The 26310-nt window shown below is 32.5% G+C and overlaps 1 long non-coding RNA gene across 1 annotated transcript in view; it reads left to right on the top strand.

The window, feature by feature from the left end:
• Nucleotides 1-26079, top strand: part of LOC122788318 — a 32855-nt gene extending 6776 nt beyond the window's left edge. Inside the window, exon 2 of the long non-coding RNA XR_006362635.1 lies at nucleotides 25574-26079. This is a non-coding gene — a long non-coding RNA (uncharacterized LOC122788318). The remainder of the gene's footprint in view (nucleotides 1-25573) is intronic.
• Nucleotides 26080-26310: the final 231 nt, after the last annotated feature.

A 26310-nucleotide genomic window follows, 5' to 3' on the forward strand; every position in this document is an offset into this window, starting at 1 on the left:
TGGTGTAACACAGGAATTTGTGTAACATAGTAGAGTACATGTTACCAAAAACATGATGTGCATTTATCTGCTCTTCCAGTGGCACTAACCATGTGTTTTCTACTTTTCCAAAAGAGAATATAGCATTACATTGAATATGGTATTAAAATGCAGTCAGCTACTGATCTGCTAAGTTATGTTTGTGTAATAGTCAATATGTCCTCTGTATCATTGTGTACGTGTTCAGCAGTGGTACCAAAGTGATCGTCACAGGTAAGAATATTATGAAATATCACAGCTAACTATTATGTTATCATCTACTGTTAAATGTTTCTAAAGTTGTTTTAATATATAAACTCTCTGCTATTTTAAGTGAAAAAGCTGAACATTTTAATTTAAATAGCTTAGTGATTTCACAGGTAAGGGAAGAGCATATTTTATTTCTTAAAACCTACAACTCTATGTATACATTGATCTATTTTAATAATAAATTTAACAATTGGTTACTGATCATGAACATAGTAGCTCAGTCTAGACTGATAATATCATTAAGGAACATACTAACGTCTCCTTCTCTGCTGAGACAAATAGTTCATTAACTAAGTATGAAGCAGGTTATTTTCTAATTATGATCTTTGTATTACAAGCATTCTTATCTTGTCTTTGCCAACATTTTTATTAAGAGATTAATACATGTGTTCATATTTACTAAAGGGAATATTCTTCTGGTAGGAACTTATATTAACATCAGAATACTAACATGTACTCATTTCATTTTTCTTAGAAAAGAATAAGAGAAAACACAGTTCAGCAATATAAGGCAATTTCATCTTATTTTGTATAGTAAATGGTTCAAATATAACATTAAAATTTTTGATTTATGTTATATATTAAATAATGCACAAAAAAGAACATTTTTAAAATTACTCAGAAATGCAACCTTAAATAACCCAGCTTCTGAGGTAGCAAAGACTGAAGGTTTTATTATTTTTGAGTATATGGACATGACTTTAGAGTCTGTTGTACAGTGAGTGCTACATTATGATTTTTTTTTCTTTTATAAACAGGAAACTGAATCATAATGCAAACAATTAAGGAGTCTGTACTAATTATAACATTTAATACATTTATGACAGCTCTGCATTACTTTAAAAGACACACGTTAAAAGGTAATTTTACTAACTATAAAACAGCTGAGTACTACAATATTTCCCATACTTAGCTTGCAACTAATATGCTTTGCAAGCTCACAATATGTATAACAAAGAGATGTTAAATGTATATTTTAATTGCGATTATTGTGGATTTTAAATATGTAATCTAGGTTGAAAGTTCCAGAAAAGAAGATGGCTTCTTTTCACTGTTAGCTTTTATACAGTACAACACTTGAAATTCTGTTATGAAATAATGCATTTTATTAGTACTTCTGCATTGCATATATCTGAATATGGATTCAAAAACAGAAAAGAAAAATATGAGAAAAGGGTCAGTTACGCATATCATTCTTTATCAGTCCCTTTTCTGCATCACAAGTTCATAGATTAGCAGAGATAATGTTAATTTCATGGTTGGGAGACACATACTCTTACGAATCTTGACACAAGGCAGGAGTGGCCTGGTACAATAACAATCAGCTTGATTTAGATTTAAATCTTAACAACCACAAATCCAAAACCAGATGAGGAAGAGACCGCAACCACAATGAATAATTTATTATGAACGCTAAATTATAAAATCACAACGTTTTCGTCAGTGTGTCTGACTTCATCAGATAAAATATCATACCAAAAAACAACCCATTTATATGATATCCCACCATCAATCTACACCAATTGATTCACTCTAATTAATATTTAAAGTGAAAACATTCACAAGATGTTGGTGTGAAATGCTACAGAATAGTAAAACTGATGTTACTATCTAATAACTAAAATTGGCATTCTAAAATATACAAAACCTAATTAAAAAATTATTAATGTTATAAGATTTAAATCTTAACCAATTTAGCATCAAGCAGAAAACTGGTCCAGATGTTCCTTAACATATCTGGAATCTTTTGATATAATAAACCTCACAGAAACTACTTGGTTTTCATTATAGGTGACACCCTCCTTTCATTTTGTAGCATCCTTCAGCAGTGAAATCAAGTGGTTTTATCAGATGAACAGATTATGCTTTCAGGTAACTGCTACACCAGTATTTTCTGGGCTACATTTAAAATACATCGATTTATCCATGACTTAATTATATGTTACATTCATAAACCATTTGTATTAGCAATTTAATTACATCGGATGTTTAACCACTCAGATAATAGACAAATAGTTCTGTACTGCCTGATTCCAAGACAATGCATAATTAGCCAAGATTCTTCAAATGAGAGCAGTGAGACCAGGCATTGAGCTTGTCTTGAGGTGCAACAACCATGGATTTGAGTATAAGTTGTAGGTGTCCAAAGTATGGAACTTCATGCATTAGGGTGTTGGAGATATATCCTCACAAAATTACAGTTTTCTGTAGTATCAAAAGTTGGACAACATAATTTGTTTAATTCAGGGAAATTTTTGATTATAACTCCTGTTAATTTTTCTTTTTTTTTTTATAAGTCTGGTATCCTACAAGAGTATCGGTGGAGTTTTTTCATTCTTTTTTTATCTTGTTTGTTTTCTTTTACTGTTTAATTAGTTAATTTTGAATCCTTGAATGAGATCACTTTAATTACAGTATTTTTATTATTAATGACTTCTACAAATAGTGTTAGCAAGATCTAATTGAGAACATGATGAGACTACAATGTATTCCTAATTTAAAAAAGTGATAGTGGATTCATTTCATCTTAAGGGGCAGTAGTATATGTTTTTCTTATTATGTCCCAGAAATTAATGCATACATTTTTCATTACCATCACTTGGTGATTATTTTATACTTTTCCCTTACAATTTGGTAAAAACTATATTTTACATAGTTTAGGGATTTAAATGACAATATAGAGTAGGTTTCATTACAATATTATATATAAATAGATTTGACTATACTGTGTAAATAGGTTTATCATTCAGTGTGGAATGTGTTTAAGTAACACAAAAACTCAGCAGCATAATATATAATAGAACATCTAAGTTACATGCCAAAAGAGTCATCAGGCCTTTAGACTATATAAATGACTGCTTTAGAATAAACACATTGTTATGACCTTAAAGGGATGTCAGCTCCAAATTAAAGAGTATTATACAGGTGATTTCTAATTATGAGTCTCCTGTTCATGGCACAACGTGGCTTTTGATTTTTGTCTTCCAGTTTTAACTTTGGTTGAATAAAGTGTCATATCTGAACTTCAGATCAGATAACTCTTGCTGAGGCACATAGTTACACAGTGCTATTGGGGTGATAATGTTAAACTTCTACACAATTATGATAAGATCTAAAGAAGACGTTAATTTGCATCTGACATGGCAATGTCCCCACTCTTATCCCAAATCCCAGGTAATATGAGCAGTGAAGGATCTAAGGATTACCAGACAATCTGAAAGGAAGACACATCACTGTAAGTTGTTGCTATATGCAGGCACTTGTGATCATAACCATCTATTATTATACCATTTTAGTAAAGGTATAATATGGGATTTCATTGGTACACACATTGTAAATAACATAAGCATATACCTTGTTTTACAATGACATGAGACACGTGTCCATCCCTGTGTACAGTATACTATCCTTGAGTCGTTAACATTAGTTTTTGTATTAGTCAACACTCCCACTGCAGCACTGTGTGGGTGTTCAGCAGCAGTGCCAAAGTAATTGTCACAGGTAAGAAACATTACATTACAATATTGCAGACGTGGAACAATTGCAAACTTTTTTAACATTTTAAATGTTTATAATGATTATTTGTTTATCTAAATATAATACTGTTTTTGGTCAAACATTTTGAAACGTGATATTATTCTGGTTTAACATATAGTTAATTATTATTATTTTTATTTTATTTATTATTTATTTTACATTTGTTGACCGGGCTAGTCTAACTGGATATATGTCCATTTTCAGTAGAGGCCCGGGGAGAAAAGCTCCAAGCACTAGCAGTGACAAAGAATACAATATTTACTAAATAGTCAAGTTACAGTACATTGTCTGTGTTAGCAAGAACAAAAATAGGAATAAGTCATTTAGTATGTTGAAGTTAATATCAATAACAGAGAGATAAACAAAGACAATAATATATATATATATTTTTTTATATAGATTACAAAGTAAGCATCAAAAAATGGTATGGAAGAGAAGTGTAGAGAGAGCAAGAAGGGGAATAAGATGTCCGTCAGGGTTAGAGCATGGACAAAGCCAGTGAGATTTAAGATGTTCTTTAAGATGTTTTTTAAATTGGAAAGTAGAAGCAAGGGTGGATAGTTCAGTAGGAAGCTGGTTCCAGTTTTTACCTACTGTGTTGGAGAAAAGTGAGTCCGCAGCTTTGTTTTTTGACTTAGTAGTGGCCACAAGGAGCTTGTTTGCTGAGCATAGTGTTTCAAGATTTTTGTATGCTGTGATCAGATTAGTGAGGATAGGGGTATTGTTAGGGTGATAAAGGATCTTTTGGGTGATAACTAGTTGTTGACAAAGTAGTTGATTTTGCAATTCTAGCCATCCCAGTTGTTTAAGGTTGAGACAGTGATGAGTTCTAAATGGGGTACCAGTGGCAAATCTGGCTATATTATTATAACTGGAGGAAAGTTTGGTAAGGTTGTTCTTAGATAGATTGGTATATATCGGAGAAGCATAGAACAGGGTAGAGAATAGATGGGTCTGGGCAATAGTCATTCTGGCTGATGGGGTTAGGAAGGGTTTGATTCTGTAAAGGGTGCCTAGTTTTTTGTTAACAGACTTTATTGTAGAACTAATGTGGTCATCATAGCTAAGGTTGTTATCAATTGTTACTCCTAGTAGATGGGTTGTTGTGTCAGGGGTTATGTTAGTACCATTGTTTGAGGTAATTGTGAAGTACAGTTGAGGTGATTTTAGAGTTGGAGCAAAGAGCAGTAATTTTGTTTTTTTGGGGTTCAGGAGGAGGCAGTGTTGTGTGAACCAATTTTATACAGTTTGAGTGAGGGATTGGAGAGAGGCTATAGTCTTGGCTGAACAAATTAAAGTAGAGTCATCTGCATATTGTATGCAGGTGGCTTGAGGAATTTGGGTATGAAGATCGTTAATAAATAAGGAAAAGAGTAGGGGTCCTAAGATGGAGCCTTGGGGTACTCCAATATTCACTGGGAGGGATGTACAAAGATTGTTATCCCTAAGTACTGCTTGCTGTCTTTTTTCCAGGTAGGACTTAAACCATTGTAATGCTTGTGGGTCAAGTGATTGGGCTTTTAGTATGTCTATAAGTATATTGTGGTTTACCATATCAAAGGCTTTTGAAAGGTCAATAAATAGTGCAGAGGAGAAAGTGTTATTGTTACGATTTTTGTTTATGGAGTCAGAAAAGGACAGGTTTATAAACTGTTTCTCTTTTGTTTCAAAGCTTACAACTCTAAATGTATAATTACTTGCTAGTAATACTGAATATAAGTAGATGAGATGGTCATGAAGAATCATTATAGAACAAATACAGTCACATAACTCTCAATAGGTAATAATGTTATGGTACAACATCAAAACGGTTAGCCCTCTCTGCTTCATTTTGATTATGCATTTCATCATCCTGAAAATATGAGCAAACTATTTACATCGTGATTTTGATTCTGTAGCTTTGAAATAACCATTCATCAGTATTTTATGGCATCATATAAACATTACGGAGAAATCACAAAGAGTGTCTTGTGTCAAAAGAAACCCAAGATAGAAATAGTACTGAGTTTCTTTTAGATGGAATTGTATCATGTCACATACAAAACAGTTTCAAATATAATATTAAAATGCTGATGTATTTAATGTCATAAAAAGTCATCAGGCTTTATCCAGGTGCTAGAAGTTGTAGGGATTTTGTTGCATTTTTAAGCAGGGACATTACTTGTGATTTTTAAATTGCTTCATCTGTACTGTGAGTTTGATGACTGGAACAATAAATGCAAACAAAAAGTGGTTGATTCAGCTGTGCCATAATGTACTTGCAATAATTCTTACAATATTAGCAATTGCGATTGCACACTTGTTAATTACTTACCAAAAAATGAACACAAAGCTAAATATTCAAGGAAAGAATTAATTTATTAGCAGATTAGTCTTCTACTATAGTGTACCATGAATTGGCAAAGATAACCCATCTCATACATGTCTTTCTAAGCCCAATAATCTTGTGGCTCTAGGAAATGGACTACACTTAGAAGAAGCAGCATGGTATACCCTATTTTTTATTTCATCTAGATAATATCTTAGCTCACAGTGACTCAAGTAATTAGAAACAAATTCATATGTTCCTTTGACTCATTGGAAACCAGTGCAGAAATCTAAACCTTGAAAATTCACCCCAGGGATCACTTCTGTGGCACTGCTTGACAGGGGCCAGGAAAATAATTTTCTTGGGTGGTGAAAGCCAGGGAACCTTTTTGGCTAGGCTTATATAGGCCCCAGGGCTGATAGCCTAGTACCTACCTATGAACCTAAAAAAAATCCACTTTTTGTTATATATTTAACACTTAAGATTGAGAAGATAAAGAATCTAATGACATTTGATTTTCGAAAATGAACAGAGTATATTTTCAGATGTACCTTATAAATACAGTTAGCATTTATCTATTATTTTGTTGCATTTTTCAGACATCATAAAATTTACCTCAGCAACTTCATTATAACTTAGCGTTATCATTAATTGTTTAGATTAGTGAAAAATACAGCTTACATAGTATAAATAACTCACAGAGTTACCAGTGAAATCTTGGAGAGATTATTATTTGTCAATAGTAGAACATTATGTCATGGTCTGTACATAAACTACATTCTTAAGGAGCATTAATATATGTTTCCCTTTAAATAAAAAAATAAATACCTTAATACAATGATTTTTGGCTTTAAATTTAACAACCTGTTTTACAAAGCCATTTGATACAAAAGAGTATTTCTTACATGTTTAGAACTCTAGCTCATCACACTGAGGGATACCATAAGGCACTAAATTATCTGAATAAATTTGTGGTTCAAATAGTATATGTACTGCAGTAGTTTTAAGTTTACTTGGAGTATATATAATTCATAAGTAAAACATCAGCAATGTACTTTTAAATACACCACAAAATAAAATACAAACAAATCACAGTCATCAATATTTCAGACCATAAAAGCCATTATTCTGGAAAAATTTAATGGTATTTAAAAGTGTTAGGTCCAAATTTAAAAGTGGTACAACACTAAGTTTGAAATATAATTAATCTATACATAGGGTATATGTGTTTTCTTTTTACTTTGGTTGACATACCCTACCATGACTCTTTCTGAATACAAATGATAACCTTGTAAAGACAGATTTAGATTTTCTACTGTGTAGGGGTTATATATCCTTCGGTACCCCTAATTAGGCACAAACTATGAAAGTTACAATTTATTTTCTCCTAAAGGTATGACGTTCCTTTAGTCATTTGTGGCATAATAGCATACATGTTTGTACTGTATACTATCCTTGAGCTGTTAACATCAGTTTTTGTATTAGGCAACACTCCCACTGCAGCACTGTGTGGGTGTTCAGCAGCGGTGCCAAAGTAATTGTCACAGGTAAGAAACATTACATTACAATATTGCAGACGTGGAACAATTGCAAACCTTTTTTAACAATTTAAATGTTTATAATGATTATTTGTTTATCTAAATATAATACTGTTTTTGGTCAAACATTTTGAAACGTGTTATTATTCTGGTTTAACATATAGTTAATGACAGGTTTATAAACTGTTTCTCTTTTGTTTCAAAGCTTACAACTCTAAATGTACAGTTACTTGCTAGTAATACTGAATAAAAGTAGGTGAGATGGTCATGAAAAATCATTATAGAACAAATACAGTCACATAACTCTCAATAGGTAATAATGTTATGGTACAACATCAAAATGGTTAGCCCTCTCTGCTTCATTTTGGTTATGCATTTCATCATCCTGAAAATCTGAGCAAACTATTTACATTTTGATTTTGATTCTGTAGCTTTGAAATAACCATTCATCAGTATTTTATGGCATCATATAAACATTATGGAGAAATCACAAAGAGTGTCTTGTGTCAAAAGAAACCCAAGATAGAAATAGTACTGAGTTTCTTTTAGATGGAATTGTATCATGTCACATACATAACAGTTTCAAATATAATATTAAAATGCTGATGTATTTCATTTCATAAAAAGTCATCAGGCTTTATCCAGGTGCTAGAAGTTGTAGGGATTTTGTTGCATTTTTAAGCAGGGACATTACTTGTGATTTTTAAATTGCTTCATCTGTACTGTGAGTTTGATGACTGGAACAATAAATGCAAACAAAAAGTGGTTGATTCAGCTGTGCCATAATGTACTTGCAATAATTCTTACAATATTAGCAATTGCGATTGCACACTTGTTAATTACTTACCAAAAAATGAACACAAAGCTAAATATTCAAGGAAAGAATTAATTTATTAGCAGATTAGTCTTCTACTATAGTGTACCATTAATTGGCAAAGATAACCCATCTCATACATGTCTTTCTAAGCCCAATAATCTTGTGGCTCTAGGAAATGGACTACACTTAGAAGAAGCAGCATGTTATACCCTATTTTTTATTTCATCTAGATAATATCTTAGCTCACAATGACTCAAGTAATTAGAAACAAATTCATATGTTCCTTTGACTCATTGGAAACCAGTGCAGAAATCTAAACCTTGAAAATTCACCCCAGAGATCACTTCTGTGGCACTGCTTGACAGGGGCCAGGAAAATAATTTTCTTGGGTGGCGAAAGCCAGGGAACCTTTTTGGCTAGGTTTATATAGGCCCCAGGGCTGATAGCCTAGTACCTACCTATGAACCTAAAAAAAAGCCACTTTTTGTTATATATATCAACACTAAAGATTGAGAAGATAAAGAATCTAATGACATTTGATTTTCGAAAATGAACAGAGTATATTTTCAGATGTACCTTATAAATACAGTTAGCATTTATCTATTATTTTGTTGCATTTTTCAGACATCATAAAATTTACCTCAGCAACTTCATTATAACTTAGCATTATCATTAATTGTTTAGATTAGTGAAAAATACAGCTTACATAGTATAAATAACTCACAGAGTTACCAGTGAAATCTTGGAGAGATCATTATTTGTCAATAGTAGAACATTATGTCATGGTCTGTACATAAACTACATTCTTAAGGAGCATTAATATGTGTTTCCCTTTAAATAAAAAAATAAATACCTTAATACAATGATTTTTGGCTTTAAATTTAACAACCTGTTTTACAAAGCCATTTGATACAAAAGAGTATTTCTTACATGTTTAGAACTCTAGCTCATCACACTGAGGGATACCATAAGGCACTAAATTATCTGAATAAATTTGTGGTTCAAATAGTACATGTACTGCAGTAGTTTTAAGTTTACTTGGAGTATATATAATTCATAAGTAAAACATCAGCAATGTACTTTTAAATACACCACAAAATAAAATACAAACAAATCACAGTCATCAATATTTCAGACCATAAAAGCCATTATTCTGGAAAAATGTAATGGTATTTAAAAGTGTTAGGTCTAAATTTAAAAGTGGTACAACACTAAGTTTGAAATATAATTAATCTATACATAGGGTATATGTGTTTTCTTTTTACTTTGGTTGACATACCCTACCATGACTCTTTCTGAATACAAATGATAACCTTGTAAAGACAGATTTAGATTTTCTACTGTGTGGGGGTTATATATCCTAAGGTACCCCTAATTAGGCACAAACTATGAAAGTTACAATTTATTTTCTCCTAAAGGTATGACGTTCCTTTAGCCATTTGTGGCATAATAGCATACATGTTTGTACTGTATACTATCCTTGAGCTGTTAACATCAGTTTTAGTATTAGGCAACACTCCCACTGCAGCACTGTGTGGGTGTTCAGCAGCGGTGCCAAAGTAATTGTCACAGGTAAGAAACATTACATTACATTACAATATTGCAGACGTGGAACAATTGCAAACTTTTTTAACATTTTAAATGTTTATAATGATTATTTGTTTATCTAAATATAATACTGTTTTTGGTCAAACATTTTGAAACGTGCTATTATTCTGGTTTAACATATAGTTAATGACAGGTTTATAAACTGTTTCTCTTTTATTTCAAAGCTTACAACTCTAAATGTACAGTTACTTGCTAGTAATACTGAATAAAAGTAGGTGAGATGGTCATGAAAAATCATTATAGAACAAATACAGTCACATAACTCTCAATAGGTAATAATGTTATGGTACAACATCAAAATGGTTAGCCCTCTCTGCTTCATTTTGGTTATGCATTTCATCATCCTGAAAATCTGAGCAAACTATTTACATTTTGATTTTGATTCTGTAGCTTTGAAATAACCATTCATCAGTATTTTATGGCATCTTATAAACATTATAGAGAAATCACAAAGAGTGTCTCGTGTCAAAAGAAACCCAAGATAGAAATAGTACTGAGTTTCTTTTAGATGGAATTGTATCATGTCACATACAAAACAGTTTCAAATATAATATTAAAATGCTGATGTATTTAATTTCATAAAAAGTCATCAGGCTTTATCCAGGTGCTAGAAGTTGTAGGGATTTTGTTGCATTTTTAAGCAGGGACATTACTTGTGATTTTTAAATTGCTTCATCTGTACTGTGAGTTTGATGACTGGAACAATAAATGCAAACAAAAAGTGGTTGATTCAGCTGTGCCATAATGTACTTGCAATAATTCTTACAATATTAGCAATTGCGATTGCACACTTGTTAATTACTTACCAAAAAATGAACACAAAGCTAAATATTCAAGGAAAGAATTAATTTATTAGCAGATTAGTCTTCTACTCTAGTGTACCATGAATTGGCAAAGATAACCCATCTCATACATGTCTTTCTAAGCCCAATAATCTTGTGGCTCTAGGAAATGGACTACACTTAGAAGAAGCAGCATGTTATACCCTATTTTTTATTTCATCTAGATAATATCTTAGCTCACAATGACTCAAGTAATTAGAAACAAATTCATATGTTCCTTTGACTCATTGGAAACCAGTGCAGAAATCTAAACCTTGAAAATTCACCCCAGAGATCACTTCTGTGGCACTGCTTGACAGGGGCCAGGAAAATAATTTTCTTGGGTGGCGAAAGCCAGGAACCTTTTGGCTAGGTTTATATAGGCCCCAGGGCTGATAGCCTAGTACCTACCTATGAACCTAAAAAAAAGCCACTTTTTGTTATATACATCAACACTAAAGATTGAGAAGATAAAGAATCTAATGACATTTGATTTTCGAAAATGAACAGAGTATATTTTCAGATGTACCTTATAAATACAGTTAGCATTTATCTATTATTTTGTTGCATTTTTCAGACATCATAAAATTTACCTCAGCAACTTCATTATAACTTAGCATTATCATTAATTGTTTAGATTAGTGAAAAATACAGCTTACATAGTATAAATAACTCACAGAGTTACCAGTGAAATCTTGGAGAGATCATTATTTGTCAATAGTAGAACATTATGTCATGGTCTGTACATAAACTACATTCTTAAGGAGCATTAATATGTGTTTCCCTTTAAATAAAAAAATAAATACCTTAATACAATGATTTTTGGCTTTAAATTTAACAACCTGTTTTACAAAGCCATTTGATACAAAATAGTATTTCTTACATGTTTAGAACTCTAGCTCATCACACTGAGGGATACCATAAGGCACTAAATTATCTGAATAAATTTGTGGTTCAAATAGTACATGTACTGCAGTAGTTTTAAGTTTACTTGGAGTATATATAATTCATAAGTAAAACATCAGCAATGTACTTTTAAATACACCACAAAATAAAATACAAACAAATCACAGTCATCAATATTTCAGACCATAAAAGCCATTATTCTGGAAAAATGTAATGGTATTTAAAAGTGTTAGGTCTAAATGTAAAAGTGGTACAACACTAAGTTTGAAATATAATTAATCTATACATAGGGTATATGTGTTTTCTTTTTACTTTGGTTGACATACCCTACCATGACTCTTTCTGAATACAAATGATAACCTTGTAAAGACAGATTTAGATTTTCTACTGTGTAGGGGTTATATATCCTAAGGTACCCCTAATTAGGCATAAACTATGAAAGTTACAATTTATTTTCTCCTAAAGGTATGAAGTTCCTTTAGCCATTTGTGGCATAATAGCATACATGTTTGTACTGTATACTATCCTTGAGCTGTTAACATCAGTTTTAGTATTAGGCAACACTCCCACTGCAGTACTGTGTGGGTGTTCAGCAGCGGTGCCAAAGTAATTGTCACAGGTAAGAAACATTACATTACATTACAATATTGCAGACGTGGAACAATTGCAAACTTTTTTAACATTTTAAATGTTTATAATGATTATTTGTTTATTTAAATATAATACTGTTTTTGGTCAAACATTTTGAAACGTGCTATTATTCTGGTTTAACATATAGTTAATGACAGGTTTATAAACTGTTTCTCTTTTATTTCAAAGCTTACAACTCTAAATGTACAGTTACTTGCTAGTAATACTGAATAAAAGTAGGTGAGATGGTCATGAAAAATCATTATAGAACAAATACAGTCACATAACTCTCAATAGGTAATAATGTTATGGTACAACATCAAAACGGTTAGTCCTCTCTGCTTCATTTTGGTTATGCATTTCATCATCCTGAAAATCTGAGCAAACTATTTACATTTTGATTTTGATTCTGTAGCTTTGAAATAACCATTCATCAGTATTTTATGGCATCTTATAAACATTATTGAGAAATTACAAAGAGTGTCTCGTGTCAAAAGAAACCCAAGATAGAAATAGTACTGAGTTTCTTTTAGATGGAATTGTATCATGTCACATACATAACAGTTTCAAATATAATATTAAAATGCTGATGTATTTCATTTCATAAAAAGTCATCAGGCTTTATCCAGGTGCTAGAAGTTGTAGGGATTTTGTTGCATTTTTAAGCAGGGACATTACTTGGGATTTCTAAATTGCTTCATCTGTACTGTGAGTTTGATGACTGGAACAATAAATGCAAACAAAAAGTGGTTGATTCAGCTGTGCCATAATGTACTTGCAATAATTCTTACAATATTAGCAATTGCGATTGCACACTTGTTAATTACTTACCAAAAAATGAACACAAAGCTAAATATTCAAGGAAAGAATTAATTTATTAGCAGATTAGTCTTCTACTATAGTGTACCATTAATTGGCAAAGATAACCCATCTCATACATGTCTTTCTAAGCCCAATAATCTTGTGGCTCTAGGAAATGGACTACACTTAGAAGAAGCAGCATGTTATACCCTATTTTTTATTTCATCTAGATAATATCTTAGCTCACAATGACTCAAGTAATTAGAAACAAATTCATATGTTCATTTGACTCATTGGAAACCAGTGCAGAAATCTAAACCTTGAAAATTCACCCCAGAGATCACTTCTGTGGCACTGCTTGACAGGGGCCAGGAAAATAATTTTCTTGGGTGGCGAAAGCCAGGGAACCTTTTTGGCTAGGTTTATATAGGCCCCAGGGCTGATAGCCTAGTACCTACCTATGAACCTAAAAAAAGCCACTTTTTGTTATATATATCAACACTAAAGATTGAGAAGATAAAGAATCTAATGACATTTGATTTTCGAAAATGAACAGAGTATATTTTCAGATGTAACTTATAAATACAGTTAGCATTTATCTATTATTTTGTTGCATTTTTCAGACATCAGAAAATTTACCTCAGCAACTTCATTATAACTTAGCATTATCATTAATTGTTTAGATTAGTGAAAAATACAGCTTACATAGTATAAATAGCTCACAGAGTTACCAGTGAAATCTTGCAGAGATTATTGTCAATAGTAGAACATTATGTCATGGTCTATACATAAACTACATTCTTATGGAGCATTAATATATGTTTCCCTTTAAATAAAAAAAAATACCTTAATACAGTGATTTTTGGCTTTAAATTTAACAACCTGTTTTACAAAGCCATTTGATACAAAAGAGTATTTCTTACATGTTTAGAACTCTAGCTCATCACACTGAGGGATACCATAAGGCACTAAATTATCTGAATAAATTTGTGGTTCAAATAGTACATATACTGCAGTAGTTTTAAGTTTACTTGGAGTATATATAATTAATAAGTAAAACATCAGCAATGTACTTTTAAATACACCACAAAATAAAATACAAACAAATCACAGTCATCAATATTTCAGACCATAAAAGCCATTATTCTGGAAAAATGTGATGGTATTTAAAAGTGTTAGGTCTAAATTTAAAAGTGGTAGAACACTAAGTTTGAAATACAATTCATCTATACATAGGATATATGTATTTTCTTTTTAATTTGGTTGACTTACCCTACCATGACTCTTTCTGAATACAAATGATAACCTTGTAAAGACAGATTTAGATTTTCTACTGTGTAGGGGTTATATATCCTTCGGTACCCCTAATTAGGCACAAACTATGAAAGTTACAATTTATTTTCTCCTAAAGGTATGACGTTCCTTTAGTCATTTGTGGCATAGTAGCATACACGGTTGTACTGTATACTATCCTTGAGCTGTTAACATCAGTTTTTGTATTAGGCAACACACCCACTGAAGCACTGTGTGGGTGTTCAGCAGCAGTGCCAAAGTAATTGTCACAGGTAAGAAACATTACATTACAATATTGCAGATGTGGAACAATTGCAAACTTTTCTTTAACATTTTAAATGCTTCTAATGCTTATTTCTTATCTAAATGTAATACTGTTTTAGATCATAAGTCTGAAAAGTACTGCTAGACAGCTTTAAGTTATATTTAGTGCTCTGTTTACAAGATGATTTCATTTATCTCTGCCCTTACAAATCTGAATTTACAGTCACCTGATGTTAATAAGTACTTAGAACAGAACAACCCCTTCTCTTTAACATATATATCAGCAACCTCCATATGTCCCTCAAATGAGCTACCCTTATACAAGATGCAGGTGACTGCACTCTCGTCTGCTCCTGTGATATCCTCCCTTAACTACAAACTATCACTCAAAACACATTCAGTTCCATTAAAAATTGGCTTAAAGAAAATCAACTTCTCTTAAACCACCCAAAAATAAACTTCTCCTGTTTCTCCCCAAATCCCTAACATCCCTCAAAGACAACTTTAAAACATCTTCTCTTAATAACACTGACATAGAAGTCATCTCTCATACCGTTCCTTACCATTATAATTGATGATGAAATAAAATTTGACCATCATATTTAAAACTGTATAAAAAGAACTCACTGAAACTTGATATGCTGTACAGATAAAAAAAATTCCTGGACAATATCTCTAGAGTCACACTTGCCAAAGCCGATCTCCTTCCTTCTCTGTTTCATACTTCCCTATTTCTCATCCATATCCATCCATTCAAACCAAACTGGAGCTATGCTACAATAAGGTGGCTAAATTTGCAGCAAACCTTCCCTACATCCCCCATCACTACATCGTACTTAAATCATTACACTGGCTTGGGTTACCCCAACATCTCAAGTTTACTCAATTACTCCTTGTTTATAAAATCTTATTTAAATCCTCATCCTTCCAAGTGATCATCTCTATTCTTAACCATTATCAGCCAAACCATCAACTTCAATCATCTGAAAAGCAACTCCTTGAAATTTACAAATTAAAAAAAATCTATTGGTCAGCACCTATACACTAAAAACTTAGAATTCACTCCCCACTGATACCAGAAAAAATGCCTAGCATTCATCTGTTCAAGCCTTCCTTTAAAGCATTCCTCTTTAAGTCTCTCTCCTGTTCCAATCTCACACCTGGCTAATTAATATCAATCTTCCTATGTACTTTAAGTCCTTCACCAATTTCATCTTCATCTCTTCTCTCCAAACTTTAATTTTCTAATAATTCTCTCTTTTCTCACTATATTGATCTTTGTTTTTCTACTAATCATTTAATTCCTTAAATCCCCACCTATAATTTCCTTTACACTCTCTCCCTCCACCTCTAACATTCCCATCTTCTGAAACATCCACATTTTTACATTCTTCTTTTCATAAACTACTTTATTCCTCTAGATTATACCTCATTGTGTCAAAATTAAAAGTTTGTCTGTAGCATGTATTTTTATTCTTAGAGTCTTCTCTCACTTACTGATGCACATTATTTTATTATATCCCTTTCTAGTGTAACTTAATAAATTTATTTCCTATTATCGTACACTTGACTTCTCTGTGCAACTCGGGATAAGGTTTTATAATCTATTTTGTATAATGATAGTGTTCATGTTATCCTCTGTGTAAATCTCATCCATTTTTAATCATTATATATGTATTTTATATTAAACCTGTATAATTTATTTGGAGATTTTCTTCTTAGGCCTCCATTAAAAATGGGCTTTATGCCCAATTAGACCTTCCTGGTAATCAAATGTCAAATAAATAAAATAAAAAATAAAGATAGATGTTTATTGTGAAACAGAACCAATTCAATCAACTTTCAATAAATCAATAGTATTATAGAACACTGAAAATGTACCCTTTCTGTTTTATTTTGGTTATGCCTTTCATTACCCTTAGAACTAGAACTAAATTGTTCACATAATGGTTTTGCCTTTGTAACTGTGAAATAAGCCTTCTTCAATACTGTTCATTACATATATATTTACTGCTAGAAAATATTCTGGATAAGGGATTCTATGGCTTCATAGAAACGTTACAGAGAAAACACAACTGGTATTTGTGTCATAAGAAACCCAAAACAAAAATACTATTGAGTCTCTTATGGATGGAACTCTGTTATGTCATGTACAAAACAGTTCCAAATATAATAGTAAAATGCAGTAGCATTTCATTTTATAGAATGCATTTCTAGAGTGTTGATCTGAGCACTCAGAGCAGAACATTACCCACCTTCATATACCTGCTAGAAGTTGTAGGGATTTTGCTTCATTTTTAATTAGGAGCATTATTCATTATTTTTAAATTGTGTCATTTGTACTGTGATTTTCATTGCTGTAACAATGAATGCAAAAAGGTCTCAAGGCGGCTGATTACTGATTCTACTCTGATTATAATTCTGAAGTGTATAATTAAGCAATTTTGCTCTGAAATACATCGGCTTTGTTAACAAGGAAATCCATATTACTACAAGGAAAACATTTTGTGTATTGTGTTTCTGCTAGTTCACATTCCAGTATTACCTAGTGTCATGCAACAGCTTTACAAAACTTCACATTTGTATATGTCAACTACTACTCTTATCGATTACCCTGACACATGCTATCAGAATGAAGTATATGTTACAGAAGGTGACTGCCCTCTTTTGAATGTCACAATTCTGAATCTCTTATTTTGTTCTTATAATAACAGAAATCCCAAAATGCAGAGTGGTGTATTATTTCTGAAAAAAAAAAAGAAAAAAATTGCAAAAATAAATCATAAATGTTTAGTTAAATAATAAATTTTTGCCAAGTCTATTTTCTACCCCAGAATGCCATGAACTGTCAGAGACAATCTTATAGGTTAAAAGAGTTATATGTCAAACTTACAACTTATTGGCATTGAAGAATTTTGATAATGGCATAACTGTATAACCTATATTTCTAATTGTTACCCCCATGTATGTAGTAAATTAGTTATGAAGTAAGTTAATGATTAACTTTTTATGATGGTAACAAGAAACTTATTATTTAAAATTTGACTCAGCCACAATTTAAATATGTCATAAAACTTCAGAAACCTTATACTTCTATAATTACAACTTAAGTGATCCATAGGTATTCAAACAAGTTATTTAAATACAGCACCAATATTATGACTAATCCATAAGGATGGTGGCATTTAGATGAAAGGGTGATTATCATGTCTCATGAAAAATAAAGGATTGCTGGCATATTAGTTTAAGGAACAATTAAAAGTAGATATGTTCAACTTTTCAACCCAAAGAGGAATTCATTGATTGCTAGAATCCTGCAGTAATTGTCATGTTTTCCATTTTATTATAATTTTTCATTGTTTTGTACAAATTATAATTGTTTAATATTTAGAGCTTCAGCCTTCCATGTGAAGTAACTTCTATTAGGACATTATAAAATGTAAACCTTCCTCCACAGCATCATTGTAAAAAAATCTAATCCCACCCCACCATCAATCAGTATATGCTTACAAGTATTTATAAAGTGTAATAAATATGACATTTCATTCTCTGGAAGCTTCCACAGGAACAATTTGAAGTGTTGTATTGTGATACCTTTTTTGTCACAAAACAAGAATAGTCTAAATCTAAATTAGAGGGGGCTGGGGGAGTTTGGAATTATATTAACAAGATAACAGCTAAAGCTTGAGCATTTTAATTTAGCTCTCCATAATTTGATCATATTTTCAAAACAATACTTCTATGTATCTGATAATCAATATCCCCATCTGCATTCCATATTTCAGGTTCAGATTCATTTAGTGGTTAATACATTTGATGTAATCCCTCCATCCATCTATCCGTCCATCCATCCATCCACGCATCCATCTATCCATTCATTCATCCGTCCTTCCTTCCTTCTTCATTCCATCCATTTCCAATGTCTTCTTTAACCAATTCAGAATCAAGAGAAACAATGTCCTATCCCACCAAGTTATAGGTTTGTGGTAGGAACCAGACATGTTGTACAAAATTTGCTACACCAAGTATGCAATAATGGCATGAATTCTGAAAGCAAGCCTTGTAGAATGTATTTATTTTACAGAATAAAATGAATGAAGGAATTCTAGATCAATTATTATAAATTAATAAGTCTGCTACATAGCAGGTTAGTGCTGCTTACATTTTTTTACAGATAATTTTTCTGTGCCAAATAGTAAAGGGTGTAAATGTCAATTAAATAGCTGTGAAATAAAACTATATGTACTTTAATTGCATTTAATAGAAATGTATAACTGGGTGGAATACATGAATAATATCTACAGCATTAGATAAAATGAACTACTTATTTGTATTGTTATTGTACTATTCTCGTAAGTTTTTGTATTGCAGGATACCACTAGCACACCACTGTGTCAGAGCTCATCTTACCACTTGCCCACTGAAAAATAACATTCTTAGACTTCAAATTAAATTTACTGTATGGAATACATATAGGTCTTCTTTCATTTTGATAATACTATATTTTGGGGAGATAAGAAACACTTTTAAGTAATTTTTAGTTTTGCTTTTAACATTTGCTAGCAAAAATGGATGCAATTTTCCAAGTAAGCCAAGGATACATTGTAACCATTAATTATAGTTTTGAAAGATTATTTCCAGTTATGAATAGCAAATGTTAGGATCAATCATTCAAGTTTGTTCATACTGACTGATACATCTTGATTTGAGATAGCTTTCTTTTCTCCTTAACCAAAATCAGGACATTTATTCTGTGTCAGAGAATTAGAGGTTAATAGCATTCCCTACATTATCAATAGTAATTCGAATAACCCACCCAGCAGGATCCCATTGTCCAAATTCCAGACAGTTTTGATAACATAATTATAGCCTGCTGGTATATCAATTACTCTAACAACAGTTTGTTGTTACTGAGGAAACATGAGCATGTAAATTTAGCCCAAAAGAACATTGTACTACTGATCCATTTTCTTTATTTCTAGTCAGAGTCTGAACTCTTTGATATCTAAGTAAATAAACATTATACAATACCATAAACAAGAAAACCGAGGAAAAATATAGATAATAGATTTTTTTATTTTTTTATTTATTTTTTATGATAGATATTTTAGTTATTGCTGTAATGCTACATTAAGATTCAGTATATCAGATTACAACATCAAGAGTCAGTACATATCACATGTCACCCCTTTGCAGTAAAAGTAAATGGTAGGAAATTCTCTGTAGTCATTCACTTGCATAATAAGTGCAATATTCTAAACCAGTGTCATATTTCTGGCAAAATGTATATCAACAAAATGTACATCAATTGAATAAATATATATATATATATATATATATATATATATATATATATATATATATATATACGTATATTATATATATATATATATATATATATATATATATATATATATATATATATATATATGTATGTATATAATATATATATATATATATATATATATATATATATATATATATATATACGTATATATATATATATATATATATATATGTGTGTATGTGTGTGTGTGTATGTATACTAATTCATTCCATTCATTCATTTATAGCAAATTTAATCAAGTTAAGTACTCTTTTTCAAACTTTTTTTCTCTCATTCTCCCATCTTGGATTTCCATTCCAGTTCTTTTTTTCCAAAACAAACTTAATATACATTGTGCTAATCAAGTCCTCACTTACTCTTACTCTATTTCAATGCTTTCTTCTTCCTTTCCTCATCTCCATGTCTTTCCAGTCCTCCCCTTTTCAATACTTACTCTGATACTCCGAGCTTTCCTCTACCTATATATCTTCCAATTCATTTTCTCTATCATCTATAAATGTTCCTCACTGCAGTCTTCACCCTTAACTTAACACTGACTGTACTCCCTATACCAGAATACTACCATAACTACACATACTATGATATTATAATCCAAATTTGCAACATTAATAATTACAGTGCTAAAAATATATATTCTATGAATATTATTATACTTGATTGAACTGTCTTTGTATGGCCACCTTTTTTTCACAGAAACGTGTACACTGTATTTGTTAATTTGAATGTGTACTCCTTCTGTTTGAGACAATTTATTTCTTGTATGTTTTCCTGTACAAGGCCCAAGTCATACCTGCATAGGGTCACTTGACCAAAACACTTAACTAATAAACAAAGTTAAAGAAAGAAACTAGGAATGTAATAGTGTAATAACTAAAAATCAAGTTACACTATAAACATAACTGCAAGATGCAGAACATTATGGCCGATAAGGACCTCATTCGCTCATCTGGTAGCCTTATTTCTGATGAAGCTGGAGTACTTAAGTGAACTACTGGAATGTATATCCAAGATTAATTTGAAAAACTGAATGTTTGACTAAATGATGGTAGCAGGAGCCCATAAGTAATGTAACAGAGTATTTAACGTTGATAGTTATTGACAAAATCATCTTATTTTTAGTCTGCATAGTACAATGAGTCCAGTTTAATATCAAGTCAGCTGGAATACCATATGGTAATATCCTGATCTGGAAGTATGAAATATTACAAGTGTATTATATTGCAAACTTCAGAATACTTTCATTCATTCTTTCTCAACACTTTTATAAGAAACTAAATTAATAAAATTACAAAATGTGTTTGGGGGTAGCCATTAGTATGATGTACATTGTAAATATTTAAAATTAAAGAAACTAGAAGCAATTGTTACAAATTCTGTAAATGTTACAGTAGTACCAATCACAGGAGTTTCTAGTGCTTCTATGTGCTACAAACTTACATTACTCAAACTTCAAATAAGAAACTGTACCAGATCTCAGATAATGGGATACGTAAAGTATATTGTTTCGAATGGGTACCGTGTGAACCCCTCATAGGTACACCAGCATGTAATTCCCCTTTCCTGTTCTTTAGCTGCCATCAGAACCACTTACTTCATACATGGATTCATCCTCACTAATCTCACATTTACTCAGTTTATGATATTTTGGAATTGTCCACTTCACATTCAGGTCACAAAATGTTGTACTGCTTGTCCATTTGCCAGCCCCACAAGGGGCATTGCTTGACTCCTTGTAAATAGATTATCTGTCCATGTTAAATAGAAACAAATGCTTCAGTAGTGGATAAAGACTGCATGTCTCATTTAGTCTGCCAGATCCCCTAACTGTATACAGATGCTGCAAATCCTATTTAGCCAAGAACTTAGTTTCCCAAATGTCATAAAAAGTACAGTGTATGTTGTGCATTCTTGAATTTGTTTCTGCTACTGCCTCTTGCTTCCACAGAACAGCTTTGGTAATTTAAGCACCAGTTATACTACAACACTACTGCCTCTAATTATTTCAGTTTGGAATATTCACAATTTAAAAAAGTAACCCAGCCACCACTCAACCCGGGCTGTGTCGGCAAATTGTCTATTGTGATCCATGTATTATTCCAGTAAAATAAATAAATACTTGACCATCCTTCTTTCTTAAACTCTACTTTTCCTTCTAGTCTAGTAATATGAATACAGCATTCCTGAGGGAATTCATTTATTTTATTTTTATTTTACATTTGTTAACCGGGGGTGTCTGACTGAGCCGAAAAGGCCCTTTTTCAGCAGAAGCCCAGGAAGAAAAGCTCCACAAAGAGAATTTACAGACACATTTAGTTATTTAGACATGATCAGTATACATACAAATTACAGGAGACATGTTTTTACAGTGGTATGTGGCACATCAACAGTTACAGTGGAGAGAACAAGCAAAAAAAAATATTAATTTAAAAATAAAGGTAATTAATAGATTTGTGGTGTACTGCTGAAATTTGGAACATAGGTAGAATACATACATAGTACACAGGTACAGTACATACATTGTAGATTACCTAGTGTTTGTGAGTAAGATTGAAAACTATTATCAAGTACTCTAGATTTAGTATGTATACCTTATCCGCTTTCATTAGCCTGGGGAATTACAAGTACAACTGAAGATAGTCAACTATGTTGAAATTTCATAACTCAAAACTCATCTGGATGAAATCGGGTCTATACTCTGTAAAAGCATAAGTGTCATGGTAAAAATATGTAAAGAAGTGTAACATACAAATAATAATGTTTTGCATTGTACAGGTTATAGCAAATATACTTTAATGTGTCAGATGTTAATAACAGGTACTTCAAAGATACATACATCTATATGTGTGTGTGTATGTATGTGTATATATATATATATATATATATATATATATATATATATATATATATATATATATATATATATATTTTTTTTTTTTGCGCCAGTCCTGTTTGGCCATCCAGTTTCACCTTTAGCCACTCTATTATCCTTTTTGTACCCTGCAATGGAGAGACCTATGGCTCATTTGCCCCCTGGGGATGACAACAAGTACATCAGCGTAACTGGCCATCATCTGCACAAAGGATTGGGTTTTCATTGTAACCTTAATCCCTTCCTCCACAACCTTGCTCGTGTCCAGGGAGCAGAAAATGGAAATGGATGCATACGTGCACGTGCACGTGCACACACACATACAGACGCACACACACACAAACACACACACACACACACACACACACACACACACACACACACACACACACACACACACACATACACATACACACACACACACACACACACACACACACACACACACACACACACACACACACTGCTCCTTTAATGGATATCATGGTGTTCTAGTTGACAGACTCATCTGCTTCCCACAATTTAAAAAATAATTATTTTCCATTTCCACTGTAATACAATTCTCCCCCCCTGGTAATTTAGTGTCATCTAAGTGGAGCAGCACATTCCTCTCACTGTTACAACATTAGTGTCTGGACTTTCCTTGCAATAAAAGATATCTGAATTTCAGTAGAGGTGACTACAACTTCACTGTCTCCAAAGCCACTCTGTATGTCTGAATGACATCGACTGTGCAACCATCTATGAGAAACTCAACAACTGCATTTTCTTCTTATGATGCTTAGAGGGTACTTCCTCCTTCTTAGCTTCTGTATCTCCCCTGTTTGGCATTTTATTGCAATAGTTCCTGAGTGATGGAAATCCACTTTTAAGTTTACATGTAGCTCACCTACCATAAACATTTGATTATGCCCTTCCATCTGACAGACATTTCTTTTCACTCACAACTGATGGCAGTTTTCAACATAAAACTATTACTTACTGGTCTGAGAGCCTTTTCATTTATTGCACTGACCATGTGGAATTCTCCATCTCCCTGGTCTGAGAACCTTTTCATTTATTGCACTGATCGTGGGGAATTCTCCATCTCCCTGGTGAGACCCTTTTCATTTATTGCACTGACCGTGGGGAATTCTCCATCTCCCTGGTGAGACCCTTTTCATTTATTACACTGATCGTGGGGAATTCTCCATCTCCCTGGTCTGAGAACCTTTTCATTTATTGCACTGACCGTGGGGAATTCTCCATCTCCCTGGTGAGACCCTTTTCATTTATTGCACTGACCGTGGGGAATTCTCCATCTCCCTGGTGAGACCCTTTTCATTTATTGCACTGACCGTGGGGAATTCTCCATCTCCCTGGTGAGACCCTTTTCATTTATTGCACTGACCGTGGGGAATTCTCCATCTCCCTGGTGAGACCCTTTTCATTTATTGCACTGACCGTGGGGAATTCTCCATCTCCCTGGTGAGACCCTTTTCATTTATTGCACTGATCGTGGGGAATTCTCCATCTCCCTGGTGAGACCCTTTTCATTTATTGCACTGATCATGGGGAATTCTCCATCTCCCTGGTCTGAGAACCTTTTCATTTATTGCACTGTGTGGAATTCTCCATCTCCCTTGTGAGACCCTTTTCATTTATTGCACTGACCGTGTGGAATTCTCCATCTCCCTTGTGAGACCCTTTTCATTTATTGCACTGACCGTGGCTCAATGATAGTAACAATCTGTCAACCTGCAAATCATAGTTAAGGTTGTAATAGCTAAATAGGTAATGCTGCATGATATTTAACATATTTCATTTAATTTGGTCAGTCAACACCCTTGAAGTGGTGCTGATTTAAATGTAGTTATGTGTTTTTTTTTTTTTTATTATTATACTCTTTTAAATACCTTTTATGTAAAATAATTTCTCCACCTAATTCTAAACATTCTGAAGCATACACAATTATTGTTAGAGGCAGTATTTTACATCCAAAATATAAGATATATAAGTATTTAATGTCTACGCACACACACGCGTGTGCACACACACACACACACACACACACACACACACACAGACAGACAGACAGACAGATAGACAGATAGGTAGATAGATAGACAGATAGATAGACAGATAGATAGATAGATAGATAGATAGATAGATAGATAGATAGATAGATAGATAGATAGATAGATAGATGATAGATAGACAGATACTTCATAACAGTGATGGCAGATTTCAGAATTATTGGAGTATTCAAAGAATTCATTTTGAAACTAGATTTTGTTATTTATTTATATATAACATTCCTTAGCTGTGGAGTTACTATAGAATTGTTCACAGTCAGCTAAAATACTTTGATGTTGTAGAGCAAGAAGCCACAATTATAAATCACACATATTGCCATTCTAAATTTTTTTGCTATTTGTACACCTATTACCTTGCAACTTCCACTCCTTTACTAACAGTTATGCAGTAGGAATTTATTGTTATGTTAAGATACATTTCTCTTTCACTTTGTAAAGCTTGCAAAATAAACCTAAATTTCTATTTTTCAGGCCAGGTGTTTCCTAACCCTTCAATACAAGTGATGCCACCCTCAGAACAGGAGATATCAGACAAAAGAACAGCCACTGTGACATGCATGGTCGATAAGTTGTCCGTGGCATTGAATGACGTGAACTGGAGAGTGGATGGAGTCGCTGTCACCAGTGGAACCAGTACCGGCCTGCCTATCAAGAGATCAGACAACACATTCAGCCTAAGCAGTTACCTGACAGTCCCTGCTTCTGACTGGGAGACAAACAAAATCTTCTCTTGTGAAGTCCTGCAAGCTGGAACAGCTTCTGCAGCAACTAATAAAATACGATTTTCTGAATGCTAGTTATAAAATCATAGATTGTCCTTCATTTATGTTTTCATCCTGCTTTTACTTAATGTCAAGCAGTTCACTGTTTTCTTTTTCTGCTTGTAAAGGCAGTTGATTTTTACTTGTAATGCATTCTATAGCTTACTTGTTATGAATCTTGTAATCTTGTTTGTCAATAAATTAACTTTAGCTGAAGTCTGATGGTCTGTGCAGTAGTCTTTGTAAAGCAAAAGGCATATGCTGTGTGTTTTTTTAATTTAAATACTCCTGGCATTCTCTGATGACATCATAACCCACAGCATCACAGGAGACCTGAAAATCATTACTTGCATTGAAGCTTTAGTAATTCTGCAGTAACATGATTGATTGTCCAGAGTGTGTTAATGACAAAATGTAGGCTTGTATTACACTTCTATTATGGCATAG

Source organism: Protopterus annectens, chromosome 13.part0, assembly GCF_019279795.1.
Source record: "Protopterus annectens isolate FY-2018-M chromosome 13.part0, PAN1.0, whole genome shotgun sequence".
Taxonomy (NCBI): Eukaryota; Metazoa; Chordata; order Ceratodontiformes; family Protopteridae; genus Protopterus; species Protopterus annectens.